The sequence below is a fragment of the Marmota marmota genome, unplaced genomic scaffold (assembly GCF_001458135.2).
Source record: "Marmota marmota marmota unplaced genomic scaffold, marMar, whole genome shotgun sequence".
Taxonomy (NCBI): Eukaryota; Metazoa; Chordata; class Mammalia; order Rodentia; family Sciuridae; genus Marmota; species Marmota marmota.
Window position 1 is genome coordinate 10,103,505 of NW_025999913.1, and position 14,619 is coordinate 10,118,123.

The window sequence follows — 14,619 nt, forward strand, 5'->3', positions numbered from 1 at the left end:
CCAAAAGCACTATACAGATTTAATGCAATTCCAACAATTCCAATCAAAATCTCAACATATAAAGTACGTTGACACCCAACTCAAGTCTTCATACATGTACTTTGGATAACAATGTCCATCACATTCCACCATCCTTGCTAATCCCCTGCCCCCTCCCTTTCCCTCCCACCCCTTTTCCCTACCTAGAGTTCATCTATTCCTCCCATGCTCCCCCTCCCTACCCCACTATGAGTCAGCCTCTTTATATGAGAGAAAACATTCGGCATTTGTTTTTTTGGGATTGGCTAATTTCACTTAGTATTATCTTCTCCAACGCCGTCCATTTACCTGCCACAATATCCTCAAAAATAAATAAACAAATAAACAAATAAGATACCTGGTAATCAACTTATCAAAAGAGGTGAAAGATCTATTCAATGAAAACTACAGAATCCTAAAGAGAGAAATCAAAGAAGACCTTAGAAGATGGAAAGATCTACCTTGCTCTTGGATAGGCAGAATTAATATTATCAAAATGACCATACTACCAAAAGCACTATACAGATTTAATGCAATCCCAATCAAAATCCCAATAGAATTCCTCATAGAAATAGAAAAAGCAATCATGAAATTCATCTGGAAAAATAAGAGACCCAGAATAGCTAAAGCAATCCTTAGCAGGAAGAGTGGTATTGCTATATCCCACATTTTTAATTGGTGCATTACAGTTGTACATAATGATGGGATTTGTTGTTACATATTTATATATGCACACAGGATAACAATATGATTTGACCAATATCACTCCTTGGTACTTCCTCGCTGAGCATCGTTTTTAAAATTCTCTCTTCCCTGGGATTCTAACGTATAGATGAGCCAATGGTTCAGAACCATTGGGCTGAAGGAAATTCACTGAAAAAAGAAACACACACACACACACACACACACACACACACACACAGGGGTTTTAATGTCTTGGACTGTGTCTATCCAAAAATTCTCCTTAATTTCATTGTAGAAGAGGTTAAAGGGAGAATATTCATTTGGAAAGACAATGTCTTCTGAGTCAAGGGAAAGGTCTGGTTAAAAGTAATGTCTCCAATAAAAGTTAAATAATTTATACAAAAATGAGGTTTCTCTTCTCTTTTCCTTCAATTCCTTCTTGCAATTTAAATTACATCCCAGACTGTTGTCAGTGGGCTCATTCATTCTTCCAGGGCTCCTGCTTGAATTGCTGTTGACTCTGTTTTTTTTTTTTTTTACTGGGGTGGGTTGGGGTGCTGGGAATTGAACTCAGAAGCACTGGACTACTGAGCCACATCCCCAACCCTATTTTGTATTTTATTTAGAGTCAGGGTCTAAATAAAAAAAGCACCTTGCTTTTGCTGAGGCTGGCTTTTTTACTTGTGATCCTCCTGCCTCAGCCTTCTGAGCTGCTGGGATTACAGGAGTGTGCCACTGTGCCCAGCTTGGTTGACTCTTGATTAAGGACCAAGCCTGACATAAATTAATTAGAGACCCGAGTGGTGGTCTGACAGAGAAGCAGCTATTCCATGGTAAAATCCCTCAATGTATGTAATGAAACCAGAGTTCAAATGCAGAACACAGACACACTGCGTCAGAGGTGTGGATTGGACAAGAGGCACCCAAGTTCCACTGAGTGGACAGACAGCCTGTGAGCATACAGCACCACAGATTCATAAATTGAACCTAAAACTAGATCCTGCCCCCTTGGACTCCCAGCTCAAAGCATTGCTGAGTTGAGGTGGAATCGAGTGTGTGAAAGAGCTTGTGAAAATAATAACCACAACCACAACCCTGAGCACACCTGGTGTGAAGGGTTCTCCGGAAAACCCTTTCAGGAAGGAACCAACTTACCCCAGGTTCTAGGAAGCTGTGAGTCCAGGACAGAGTTCAGCCCCTGTCCCCGGAGTCCTCCTGTGGTTTCCCATGAGTCATGCAAAGGCTAGGGGCCACCAACTGCAGGTATCGTTCACGTTCTCTTAGAAGGGGGGCGTGTTGCCCACAGGGTTATTTGGGAAGCCCGAGAGCTTCAGAAGCTGCCTAAGAAAGTTGGAGCTGGTGGTTCCTTTTTTCCTTTTTACTTATGAAAACTTCTGACATCAGTGGGGACATTCTGCTTTTTATTGCCCTTAGAATTGCTGTGATTAAAAAATATATATGTTTTTGTGCTTGAGGATGGAAGCCCAAGACCCCAAATCTCAAGTCCCTCTGGAGTGACCTTCAGGAGACATGAAGTGAAAGTGTGGTTTCAGGGTCAACCATGCTAAGCTAGTGGGAAAGGGGAACAGGTTCAGACTCCTATTTGCTGGAATTTTTTCGTGGTAGATAAAGTGAGGAAGGGAAAGTTGGAGAGTGGGAACAGGAGCCCGAGCCTCTGAATTCACCTCATTTTGTTGATTTGACTTTGAGTCCATGTCAGTGTTTTATACAATCACAAAATCAAATCAAATCAAATCAAAGTAGAAAGCAATCTTTACAAACTAAAAGCAAAATTTTCTTCCTGCTCCTTTGGGCTTAGAAACAATAAAAAACGCTTGGTGTGGTGGTGCACACCTGTAATCCCAGTGGCTCTGGAGGCTGAGGCAGGAGGATCGTGAGTTCAAAGCCAGCCTCAGCAACAGCGAGGCGCTAAGCAACTCAGTGAGACCCAGTCTCTAAGTAAAATACAAATAAGGCTGGGGATGTGGCTCAGTGATCGAGTGCCCCCGAGTTCAATCCCTGGTACCCACCCCCCGAAAAGAAAACCCAATCAAAATCAAAGTGGAACAATAACCTTGTTAACTCAGTAGTTGAATAGATGAGTCAACAGAAAGGGACGATTTCATGTGACTTTAAAGCATTGTAATCAAGTGTACATTCCTAATAGGTTACACCTTAAGGGATCTTACAACTATAAAAAAAAGTTTAAATAGTGTTCAATAATAATATTTACTAAGTATATTTACTAGTGTTGTTTACTAAGTATTTTTATTTGGTGATAATATTGCTTGCGTTCATTTGAAACATCTGTATGTGTGGATATATATGTGTGTGTTCACATAGATAATTAAATTATGTTAACATTATGAGGAACCAAGACATTCAGTGTAAAAAGAGATGCAAGTAGAAAATTAAACAATTATTTCAAAACCCTGTAGTTCTAAATTTAAGTGGACAATATTGACATGAACTTATGATATATTTTTTTCTCATACTTCCCACTGAAAGTTCTATAAATAATCTAGAGATGAGCATTGTTAGCATTCAGATATTTGGCTCTAAAGACCAATTTCCAATAAAAGGAACCAGTGTTCCTTGGAGAAATAGCTAATTGAAGTTCTGAGAAAAGAACTGTACAAGGTGAACCTAGAGCCCACTGATTTACCAGAAGCCAAGAACACCTTCAGGGACTTTTGGAGTTGTGTCAGAACTCTGGAGGCTCTCCATGGGCAAAGATGGGAAATGTCGAGCAGCAAAAAGAGTCACAATGACTACCATTAACAGAAGAATGGCAATGAATCATACATGTCAAAGCCCACGAGTTAATTATAATTTTGGTCCATTGCCCTCATGGCTTCTTTGTGAAAGATGCTCAGGCACCAGCTCATTATTTTGAAAACCAATCAATAAAGGAAATGAAGGAAATCTTGATCCTGTCTGGCTGGTGTGAGCTGGACTTCAGGGTAAGCACGCAGAATGTTCCCCATGGAAGAATTTCAGATAACACTTGCAGAACTAGGAATTAAAGATGACGGCTTTCAACCCCCAGTGAAAGACAGATCTGAGCCATGCTCATGAAGGGCTACTGGAGCCATCAAGTGGATGGCTGAGGGGGCGCTGTACATGGACCTGCAGGTGGAGAGTCCGTGGCCTGGGATTGGGTCCTCGTGTCCCCAGAAGAGAGGCCTCTCCTAGCGCATTCTTGCTAAAATAGCCAAGTCTGAAACTGGTCCTGGGATTGTCCACCAGGCGACCAGCACGCTGGTTTCATTAAAGAGGTTCGTGGCATAGAAGTTAACTAGTGAGATCAAAATAAAACACAGAGACTCAGTTACCTTTTTCTATGACCAGGTCCAAGACGGCTCTCGCCTCTCTGGCTCACACCTCGAACCACCCGGTGGGGCAGCAAGGCTTACTCAGGGCTAGCAGGAGAGAGAGAAAGAGCACACCAGGGAGTGGCCTTTTATTGGGGAACAAGAAATTCAGGGGAAAATTCCATCCAATTGAAGGTCGAGTGGGGCAGCATTCCAAGGTCAGGGTCAGTGATTGGCCTCAGGGTCAGTGGTCAGCCACACCCCCACACGGACAGGCTCTCGCACCTGGAGAGGGTGGGGAAAGCTCCGGCACAGTTTAGCCAGAGCGCCTCACACCCAATCCGGGAGGCGCCCAATCAGGTGCGAGAATGGCTTCCCACAGGATTGGGTCTATCCACCAGTCTACAGGAAATCTAGAGAGACAGAGAAACACAGTATAATTGGGATTATGTGGAAGAAATCAGCAAAAGCCAGGCACTCAACAGTATCTACATCATAAGGAAATAGAAAGAAAAACTATCATAAATTGAGTTGGCTCCACCCCAAATTCATTTGTTGAAGGTTTGATCTACCTAATCTCAGAAGTGACTTTATTTGGAAATAGGGTCTTTACAGAGATATTTAAGTTAAAGCCAGGTCACGAACCCAACTCGATGGGTGTCCTGTACGCAGGGGGAATTTGGAGCAGACACACAGAAAGGGTGCCAGGGGAGGGAAGAGGAAGGCAGCGGCGGGTGATGTGACGTGTCCACCAGCCACGGAACACCAGAGAAGGCCAGCAAACCACCAGCACCCAGGAGAGGGGCGTGGGACAGAGTGACCCTCACAGCAGCGCTCAGGAGGAAGCAGCCCCAGGAGGAAGCAGCCCCGCCCACAGCTCGTCCTGGACTTCCTGCCCCCAGACCCTGAGACCTGCATTTCTGTTGTGTAAACCACCTGGGTTGGTGGTCCTTGGTTACAGCAGCCCCAGCAAACTATCTGCTGGAGTCTGGCTGGGCACAAATCACGAGCCACTGAAGCAGGAACAAACTTTATTTCTGAACTCCACCAGCACACTCCACACAGGCTCCCCGGGAATTCTCCCGTCAACCACGCACGCAGCGTTCCCTCGGGACACCCTACACCAACCGGAAATCCCTCCTCCGGAATTCCCTCCTACCGCACTTCCCCAACCAATGGGAACTCTCCAGGAGTCCCGCGAGAGCTCCAAAGTAGCAGGCCTAGGCAGACAGCAGGGGTCTAATCTCTAATTGAATGCACAACTTAACGTAATCATTATCATCTCAATGGCTTGCAGGGGTCACCTTTCAACCAAAAATGCCATGCGTCATTCCTACTTGGCTATGGCTCTCAGCAACTAACCTAGAAACTTGTGAGCAGAAAGGACTTGGGGCATCCTCGCAAAGTGACCGTGTGACCCTTATTTGGATCCTGAGTCACACTAACTGTATCAGTATATTCTGTTGGGCATTGGATGATATTAAATGATAGGCATTTTAGGTGTGGAAATGGCATTTTGGGTAGGTCGGGAGAAGGGTCCTTATGATCTAGAACTGAATTTAAAGTATGTACAGATAAAATGATAAGATATCTGGGGTTTGCATCAAAACTGCCATCTGCACAAGATAAATCAGTGGGGACAGGTGGCTAAAACAAGACGGGCCAGCCGATGGCAACTCTGGAAGCTGCTGATCGGGACATGCAGTGAGATGCTGGCCGGGCGCTGGGGCGGGGGAAGCTTCACATTTGAACCATTTGCCAATCTTGTGGGGTTCCCACCATGGCCAATTTCAAGCTACCAACAGTTGGAGGCGTCTCAAAAAATTTCTGAATATTTAACACTCCCATCTTGGGACTTGGTGATAACCACTAGCTCCACCCAACACACCACTGACCCGTTCTCTGGATTTTGTGTGTTTGAAACTGTCCATTACATCCAAAAAACGCAAAACAACAATCAATCAATGGACAAACAAAACCAAAAACCTGGCCACTCTGTCTCTGGGCTACGGGTTGGAAGAGAAACACCTAACATTGTTGGGAGCAGCACCAACTGAGTCCCAATTCTGCCAATTACTAGCTGTGTGACTTTAGATAGGGCATTTCACTTCTCTGAGCCTGGTCCTTCAGTGGAAAATTAAGAAAAGTACTACCTCATAAAATTGTCATGAGGATTACTTTGTTGAACTCCATGGGACTTCAACTCAGCCCAGGTGGGTTCTTGATCTTTGCCACGGCTGTCAAAAGCAAGGCAATAAGTGAAGACTTATTAAAGGACAACAAACCAAAGGTGTACATACCCCAAAGGCAGTGTGTGGGCACCCCTGGCCTCTCAGAAGAGGAAGCGAGTGACACCCGGGAGCTCAACTTCCTGATCATACATAGGATCGTCCTGGGAAGAAAGGTGCAGGTCCCCAAGCAAGCTTCTGTCAAATTCAGATCCCACGTCAGTCATTTGCCATTTGGGGTCAGTGTGTTTCTTTCTGATTGAGCAGTCCGGCCATAAGTCACTTGAGGGCACACTATGTAGGTCTTTGAATGTGGTGGCATTTAAATGGACCGTAGCTTTGTCCTAACTGACCTGCTACAAGCTCACGCTGGTGGCTCTGTTCATCTAACCAAAGAGATGAGCATGGCTGGTGGTGCTGAGACGGGGTCTCCATCCAGCAGGGGGCTCTTTCTCGCTCCAAGAGCCCACCTGCCTCAACTCCGAGGAACAGAATCGGCTGGTAAAGGCGTTCTGTGTTGTTGTCATGGTGATCACAGATGTCAATCATCAGACCAAAGACTGAAGGGAAGTGAGTGGAGTCGGGACACAGGAGCGGACCTGACAGTGACCAGGATGTTCAGAGACCCCTGAGGCCACGACAGGCCTTACCAAGTGACCCTTGAGACCATGACAGGCCTTACCAAGTGACCCTTGAGACCACGACAGGCCTTACTGGTCGCCAGCAGGAACTGCTCCAGAGACCTTCAACCCCTGTGAAGTCGCTAGGAGAGGGGTGCTTCCTGCCATGGTGGTGAGTCCTTCTGTCTCTTGTCCTGAGCTTGGAAATGGACCTCCCTGGGTCCCTGCTTTGGGATGAACACCCCCCTCCCTTGGCCCCGAGGTGGCCCTCCTAGCCTGCCCCTTCAGCAAGGCTCCGCAGAGGGACCGCCTGAGGGTGAGGCGGAAGACCTGGGCCCGGACAGCAGAGGGAAGCCTGAGTGCCCTTCTCCCAGCCGGGCCCAGTCCTGAGGATGTTAGTTTCCTTCCATAAGAAAAAACAACCCTGGACTGCCATCCTGGATGCTGGAGGGAGAACTTCTAGTGTGTGCGTGCGTGCGTGTGTGTGTGTGTGTGTGCGTGCGTGCGTGCGTGCGTGTGCGTGCGTGCGTGTGTGTGTGTGGTGGGATGGGGAAGACCATAGGATCCGAGTCCTGCTTCTGTTCTCACGCCCCTTTCCTGCAGAGCTGGGGTCCTCCGGGAGCTCTCTGCACGGCCCAGCTGCTGCAACCACCACGCCGACCTGAGGGGGGCGCTGTTGGCCTGTAACCCCATAGTCCAGGTGGGCTGCAGGGGCCAGTCTGGCCTGGCGTTTGCAGCACTGTGAGGCTTCCCCTCGCTTTAACTGGAGGGTCCACAGAAGCCTCCAGAATGAATAAAAGCAATAACAACATGTCTGTGTCCTCTACATGGACATGGGGAGGTTGAGATAAATAGAGCGTGGCTTCAAGTTCTGAAAGACAATATAGTGTACTATCTAAGTGCAAAGGCTTGGAGCCAGGGTGCTGTGTGATCTTGGTGTTGTCCCTTGATGTCTCTGTGCATCAGTTGTCTTATTTGATTAAATGAAGAATTTAACAGCATCTTTTTCCCAAGGATGTTGTGAGAAACGAATGAGTAAACACTTGAAATACACTTAGAGTAATATTAGGAAACTAACAGGCACTCAGTAAGCACTTATGCTAGTATTATTCCTATTTAATGCTCCAGCAACAATTCTCCCAGATTGGTATCAGAGTTTAAAAAAAAAATCCATGCACCTCCTTTTTAAAAAATCCACATGCTTTCCTATCACAGGGCCTGGAGTGTGGGCTCTTAGGTAGTGTCAGAAGCTTCTTCCTCCATAGCTCGAGGGGACCTGGTCCTCAACGGGACATTTTCCATTCAGATAGCTTTCCTGCCAACCTTCTCCCTCCCCACCACTCTGCCACTGGCTGCAGAAGTGGCCGCCAGGAGATGCTCGTCAGTTTCTTCCCGGGCTCAGCCATCCGGGTGTGTCCCAGCTCATCCCCCGCTTGGCACAGAACCTGTGTGGCTGCCACTCATCCGGCCCAAGCCCTTGTCCTGGTTGCTGACGGTGAAGCTCCGCAGCTCAGCTTGACTTATCCCACACAATACCCATGATTTAACCCGCACACGAACCTCACTTCCCTAAAGCCACCCCACGAAGATCTCAGCTGCCAGGGAGCAATCACGTTGTACGACTGTGTAGCGTCCCCCTCTCCCAGAGTGGGCGTGGGGTTTGAACAAAGACAAGCTCTGGACTGGGCTTGCTGAGGCAGCAACTTTGAGCCTTTGGACTTTGCTGGAAGGATGGGACAAAAGAAGTAGGGAAGGTGATCCTTCCAAAATGGAAACCCACTCACCACCTGCAGGCCCCCTGACTTAATAGAGCGTTTCCTTTGTTTTCATCTCTTCCTTACCCATCCAATGACGGAGAGATTCCCTCCTGGGTTAGTTAGCTGTCAGTCACTATAACACATTCTCTGAGATAATCAACTTATAAAGAGAAAAGGTTGATTTTGGCTCAGATGTTGGAGGTTTCAATCCATGATTGATTAGTCTCAGTGATTTTAGCCTGTGGCAACCCATATGGCCGGGATCACAGGGTGGAGCAGCCTAGTCACCTGTGGTCAGGAAGAGAGATAAACAGAGAAGTGGCTTGGGTTGGAGACTGGGGTCCTGCAGACTACTAGGCCACACCTCCAGTCCCGCTACCTCCCCAAAGCACCAGGCCTGGGACCAAGCCTTTAACACATGGGCCTTTGGGGACATTCCAGATGCAAACTGTAGCACTGTCCGGAGGTGACAGAGACAGCTGAACATAGTGCTGGGCAGATGAGGCTGATGGCAATTCATGAGTCACCTACACATACAACCTGGGGAGGGGGACCTAACAGGGCCATCCGCTTGGAGGCTGCACCAGGAGCACAGCGATGCTGTGGGTGTGTCTGGCCGCTAGAGGGCGCTGTGCCCGCTGGTTCCCTAGAGCAGGTCGGGGGCTTGCTTGAATGACTTCGTGGGCTGGCAGGGAACTGAAACCCACCCTCACAGTTAGGAGGACGTGCGTTTGCTCGTCCTGAACAGAAAGGCTGCATGGAGGGACGTCCATCACGGGGGACGCTGAGGGGAGGGACTCACAGGCAGGCCCAGGACCCGCGGGTCTTCCTGGATGCTCACAATTTAAACTTACGCCTTAGACCACATGGGATGTCCCCCACTGGGAAGCATAAGCCAGAGAAAGGGTCCTAGGCTTGTCCCCTTCCTCGTTCTTGCCACCCACATCCCATCAGCCACCAGATTGATGCTTCTGTGTCTTTAATGTGTGGAATCTGTCCATTTCTCATTGTCTCTCCTGCTTTTTGCAAAATAGCACCTCCTCTTGGTGGCTGCACCCAGCCTTCTTCCTCACCAGGGCGCCCAGCTGGGCCAGCGTAGCCTCTGCCCCGTCCACCTCTCTGGTCATCTTGGTCAGGCCTGATTGTGCCATGTACACCTTGCGCAGTGGTGTGATGCCTTTGGTTTAACCTCTAATCATGCTTCAGTGTTGTTCCTCTCCCTAGCAGCCTGCCAGAGCCTTAAAACCAGATGAGACTTCTGCAGCCCTGTGGTCTGGCATTGGGCACATGGGGAGCACTTGGGAACCTCCATCAACTGAGCCAGGCATTCCATGCACAGGAAGAGCCTTGCTGTCCTCTGTGACTGAGGACCAAGGACCAGCTGTAGCACAAGGACACAGAGAATTTAACCTGTAGATAACATATATAGTCATGTGCTGCTTATTGACATTTTAGTTAATGACAGTGCACGGAGGGCTCATGAACTTGTTGTGGATTATATCTCATGGCTCTCAGGGTGTGAACACCTGCTTCTCTAAGGGCATTTCTCATGTATTTTCCATATTGAGCACCAGCAACTGCTTTCAGACAAAGAAAGGATGAGCTGGGCGGGACGAGTGGCCCCTGGCTAGTGCTAGCAGACACAGATTGCTCTCCAATATGGCACCTGAAAGGGCCGTTCCAGGTGATTTAGACCCACTGCTTCTACCCCATCAGCTGGCTTTCTGCCTACCCACCGGCTCAGATGGGATTTCACGGTGGTGGGCTCCGGCCCTGCTATCTGCAGGACAATATACCAGGTGGACTCAGGTTCTAAGTCTTGATTTTAAGATCTTTTTCCTTTCCTGAATTATGTGGGGAATCCTCTTAACTCTCTGGCCCTTGTAAGACAGATGGTGAGAAATAAAGGAACTAGAAATACGGATACAATTTAGAACGGAAGTTCAGAGTCAAGAGACCCCAGCCCCCCCGTTTTATAATGAGAGGGCTGAGGCCCATAGAGAGGTATAACCTTGGGCTGGGGCTGGGGCTCAGCGGTAGACAGCTCACCTAGCACGTGTGAGGCCCAGGGTTCGATCCTCAGCACTGCACACAAATAAATAAATAAAACAAAGGTATTGTGTTTTATTTATTTATTTATGTATTGCTCAGCTACAACTAAAAAATAAATAAATAAAAAGAAATGTATGACCTTGTGAAAAACCACAGAACTATTTTTTTTAATGTAGTTCTGTTTATCTATCCAATGATCTTTGAAAAGAGTTTCTGATCAGGAAAAGCCCAGAGGGGGCAGGCACATCTGTATTGGCTTTTTATCTGGACATGAATAATGCTGACCACTTATTTTCTCCATCAAACACCAGCCTTAAAATTAAGGCTTTGATTGAATGGTTAAATTTGCACCTTAATAAATTTTGAATTTAAGTTTCTGAATAACAGAACAATCTGCTACTGGAGGAAAGGTGAGATCAAGGCCCCTTGTGGTGGCTCTGAGGTCAGGTCCTGAAGTACAACCCCTAGAAAGAAAGTGGTACTCGAAGCCCATGTTTTATGAAACAGAGATGTCATATTGATGCTCCAAGCCACTTAAGGAGTAATTCTGTGCAGGTTTCCCAAGCAATTTATTAGACAGGCCTGGAGATTTGTAAAATGGATTTTATTCAATTCATATTTTGGTTCCTAATCCCCCTTCATGCCAAACACATCACATTTCAATTTGGTATTTCAGAACCTATTTAAATAAATCACAAGAGCTTAATGGAAAATCAAAATCAAATTAAATAAATGGGCTAACTGCTCAGCTGCTAAGTTTTACTTCATCCATAGCAGGGTTAGGAAAAAACCACAGAGCAATTTACAATGACCCTGCCTGCTCAGGGAGAGACCCCTATATCCACCAGCCCCTCCTGGGCACACTTAACCCATCTCAAATGACACATGGAGAAAACATCTGTTCTTTAAAAAATGCCTACCCAAGAACAATTCTGATTGCAAACCCACATCTATATCCAATGCACATCTTGGTGTATTTTAATAGGAATGGGGGACAGAGCAATGTGAGTTCTTGGCAAATCATAAAAATTCATTTACCAAGCCCAATGCTTAGAAGGGGAGTGAAGCCCCTTAGTGTGAAGACAGTGCCATGGAATTAAAGCAGAAGAGGAGCCGAGAGCCAAGAAACCACGTTTTCCTGAACCCAGCCCCCCAGGGCCTCCCAGGCTCATGGGTGTCTCTAGAACTTTCCGTTTCCTCTCCATTACGAGTTCTACCATGGCCAGACCAAAGTTCCTGCAGGGTCCTTTCCCCTCTTCCTTAAGGGAGTCTTCTTGTCCTTGTTCCTATTCATCTTCTCTTTCCTTCTGTCTTTGATGTGTCTCGGGCAGTCTTCATCGGGGGCGTGGGAAGCGGATTTTATTGCAGTAACAGCTCCAGATTTTATGGCCTTAGGAAAGCAAACTTTGATTTCTCCCTCCTGGGGCTGCAGGTCAGCCAAGCCTCTGCTGGATTCTACCCTCCTGAACTTCTTGCTCCACTGGACTCGATCAGGCTTGGTTCCCTGAGACCTGGGATGGAGGGGCGATGTCTTCCAGGGGCCTCCTTTTCTCACAGAGGAGAGGAGGAGAACAAGACAGGAAGCGGAGAGTCACACTCCTGAGATTCCCTCCCTGGCCTGGCAGGCTGCTGTGGCTGGGGGCCACATCCACCGGCCAAGTCCAAAGTGGAGAGGGAGAGGATGGGAGAGATTCCAACCTGGGCTGGGGACTCGGCATTCGCTCTGACGGCAGAGGGATGCAGTCTCCACAGTCGGGAGGGAGCAGACGACAGGCATCTCCCAGTTGTTTTTACAAGGGAAAGATTAAGTATTTCTCCAGGTTTTTTAAGGCTAGGATGCTCTGACCTTATCTCCAGTGCTCAAGGTTAGTGATTCCACTTCTCTGGAGAAGAAAGAGATGTAACTAGTCAATGGTCATTCTGGTGATCCTTGAGATTTATTGTGCAACTACTATGTGCACAGGCACTTCATAAATTCATAGAGTGAGGACTCACTTTGGACTTTGCAAAAATATGTAACTTTTTGTGACTGTCTTTAATTTCAACTCCAGTTTCTGTTCAGCACTCTCACTGTGAGACACTGCCAACATCCAGTCCACATCCCTGCAGTGATGGAGTGGGTGGTGGAGAGGGTGTGGCAGGGCTATTGCTTGGGTGAGCTTCACCTCGGAGCCTCCGTGCTCCTATCTGGTTCTGGTCCCCAGTGTCACTTCATCCTGCAGAGGCCCTTTGAGTCTGGCTACCCTAAGCTGCTCCTGTGTCTTCTTGGAGCCTGGGAAATGGCCATCTTTGAGATGTCACCATGCCAGCCCACCTGGCTGGGCTCAGAGGACTTCTAGATCCGGGGGACTTCACAGGGTTCACAGAGGCTCTTGAATTTTTAAAGCTACAGGAGTTTCTGCCAGTCATTTTCCCTCCCTGGGCTTGAACCAAGGTGGGGTAGGGAGGGGCAGTGGGCAGGGCTCTCTCTGAACCAGGATGTAGTGCCAGCCCTTGATTCTCATTAGCCTTTCTTCTCCCAACTCACAGAGTTTTATCTGGTACGGTTGAGATGACTGGGCCTTCTAGAATCTTCCCCAATGTACTGTCTATGGGGTGATTTTGTGCCTGGATTCCTTCACTTTTATTGAAGGTGGGGAAGTTCCTTTAGAGGCAGAGAAGTCACTTTACAACGTTGACTAGGGAAGTGTGTGTGAGGGGGGAAGATTTTCAAATCCTCTTTAAGAGATGATCCTCCCTTCATTCAGCTAAAATAACGCTTCAGAAAAATAATTTTTTAAAGCAAAAAAGGGCAAAATGGGGACCATATTAGACCTTTGACCCACTATAACAAAATTACAGTAGATAAAGTGGCTCATAATATTCATTTCTCCTGGTTTCAGAGGGACCGGAGATTTAGCATCTGGTGAGGGCCCCCTTCCTGGTTCATAGATTCCCATCTTCTTGCCGTGTCCTCATGTGGAGTAAGTGGCAGGAGAGCTCTGTTGGGCCTCTTGTATAAAACAGCACTAATCCCATAGCTGAGGCTGCCCCTTCATGACCTATTCACCTTCCAAAGTCCCCACCTCTAATGCCCATCAACACCTGAATTTGGAGAGGGGGAAAACACAGACTTTCAGTTTGTAATAGAGAGCTTCTGGCATCTTAACACCAGAATAAGATTGTAATAACTTGTGAGGGACCAAATCAAACATAATTTTTAATTCAGAATATTCTAGTAGGTTGTAGGAAGGTGGTTTTAATTGTTGAGACAAAGTGGAGACTTGTGATTTTCATCTCTTGTTTCTCTATCTACAGAACACAACCCAGATGGGAAAGTATGAGGAAAATATCCCTTCCTCTGGGATCTGGATCCCAAAGATCCACATGTTAGTCAGCTGTCTGTTACTATGACAAAATACTTGAAATGATAAACTTACAGGGAGAAAAGGTTTATTTTGACTCATGGTTTTAGAGCTCTCAGTTCCTGGTTCCTTGGCCCTGTGTCTTTGGGCCTGGGGTGGTGCAGTACCTCATGGCAGGAATACAGGGCTGAGGAGGCCTGCTCACCTCATGGTGTCTGGGATGTAAAGAGAGACAGGAAGGGGCTGAGGTCCAGCGTCCCTTTCAAGGGTGCAGTCCCAATGTCCTAACCTATTTCCCCTGAAACCCACCTCCTAAAGGTTCTGCCACCTCCCAATTGAGCCCCAGGCTGGGGACCAAGCCCTTAGCATAGTGGCCCTTGGAGGACACTCCAGATACAAACTATAGAACTCAATGTGGCGGCCAGGCTGTTCTGACCTCATGGACGGCTCAGGCCTGGCATTTGGAAATCAGTCTGTGTGTGCCAAGAAGGCAGCTTAAACATGGCGCACCCCTCTCACTTTCTGAAAAGACCTGGTCAGGGTAAACAGTTGTTGGATCTTGTCTGATCCCGCCTTCTGTGGTGCTTCCTCCCTTTGAAGAG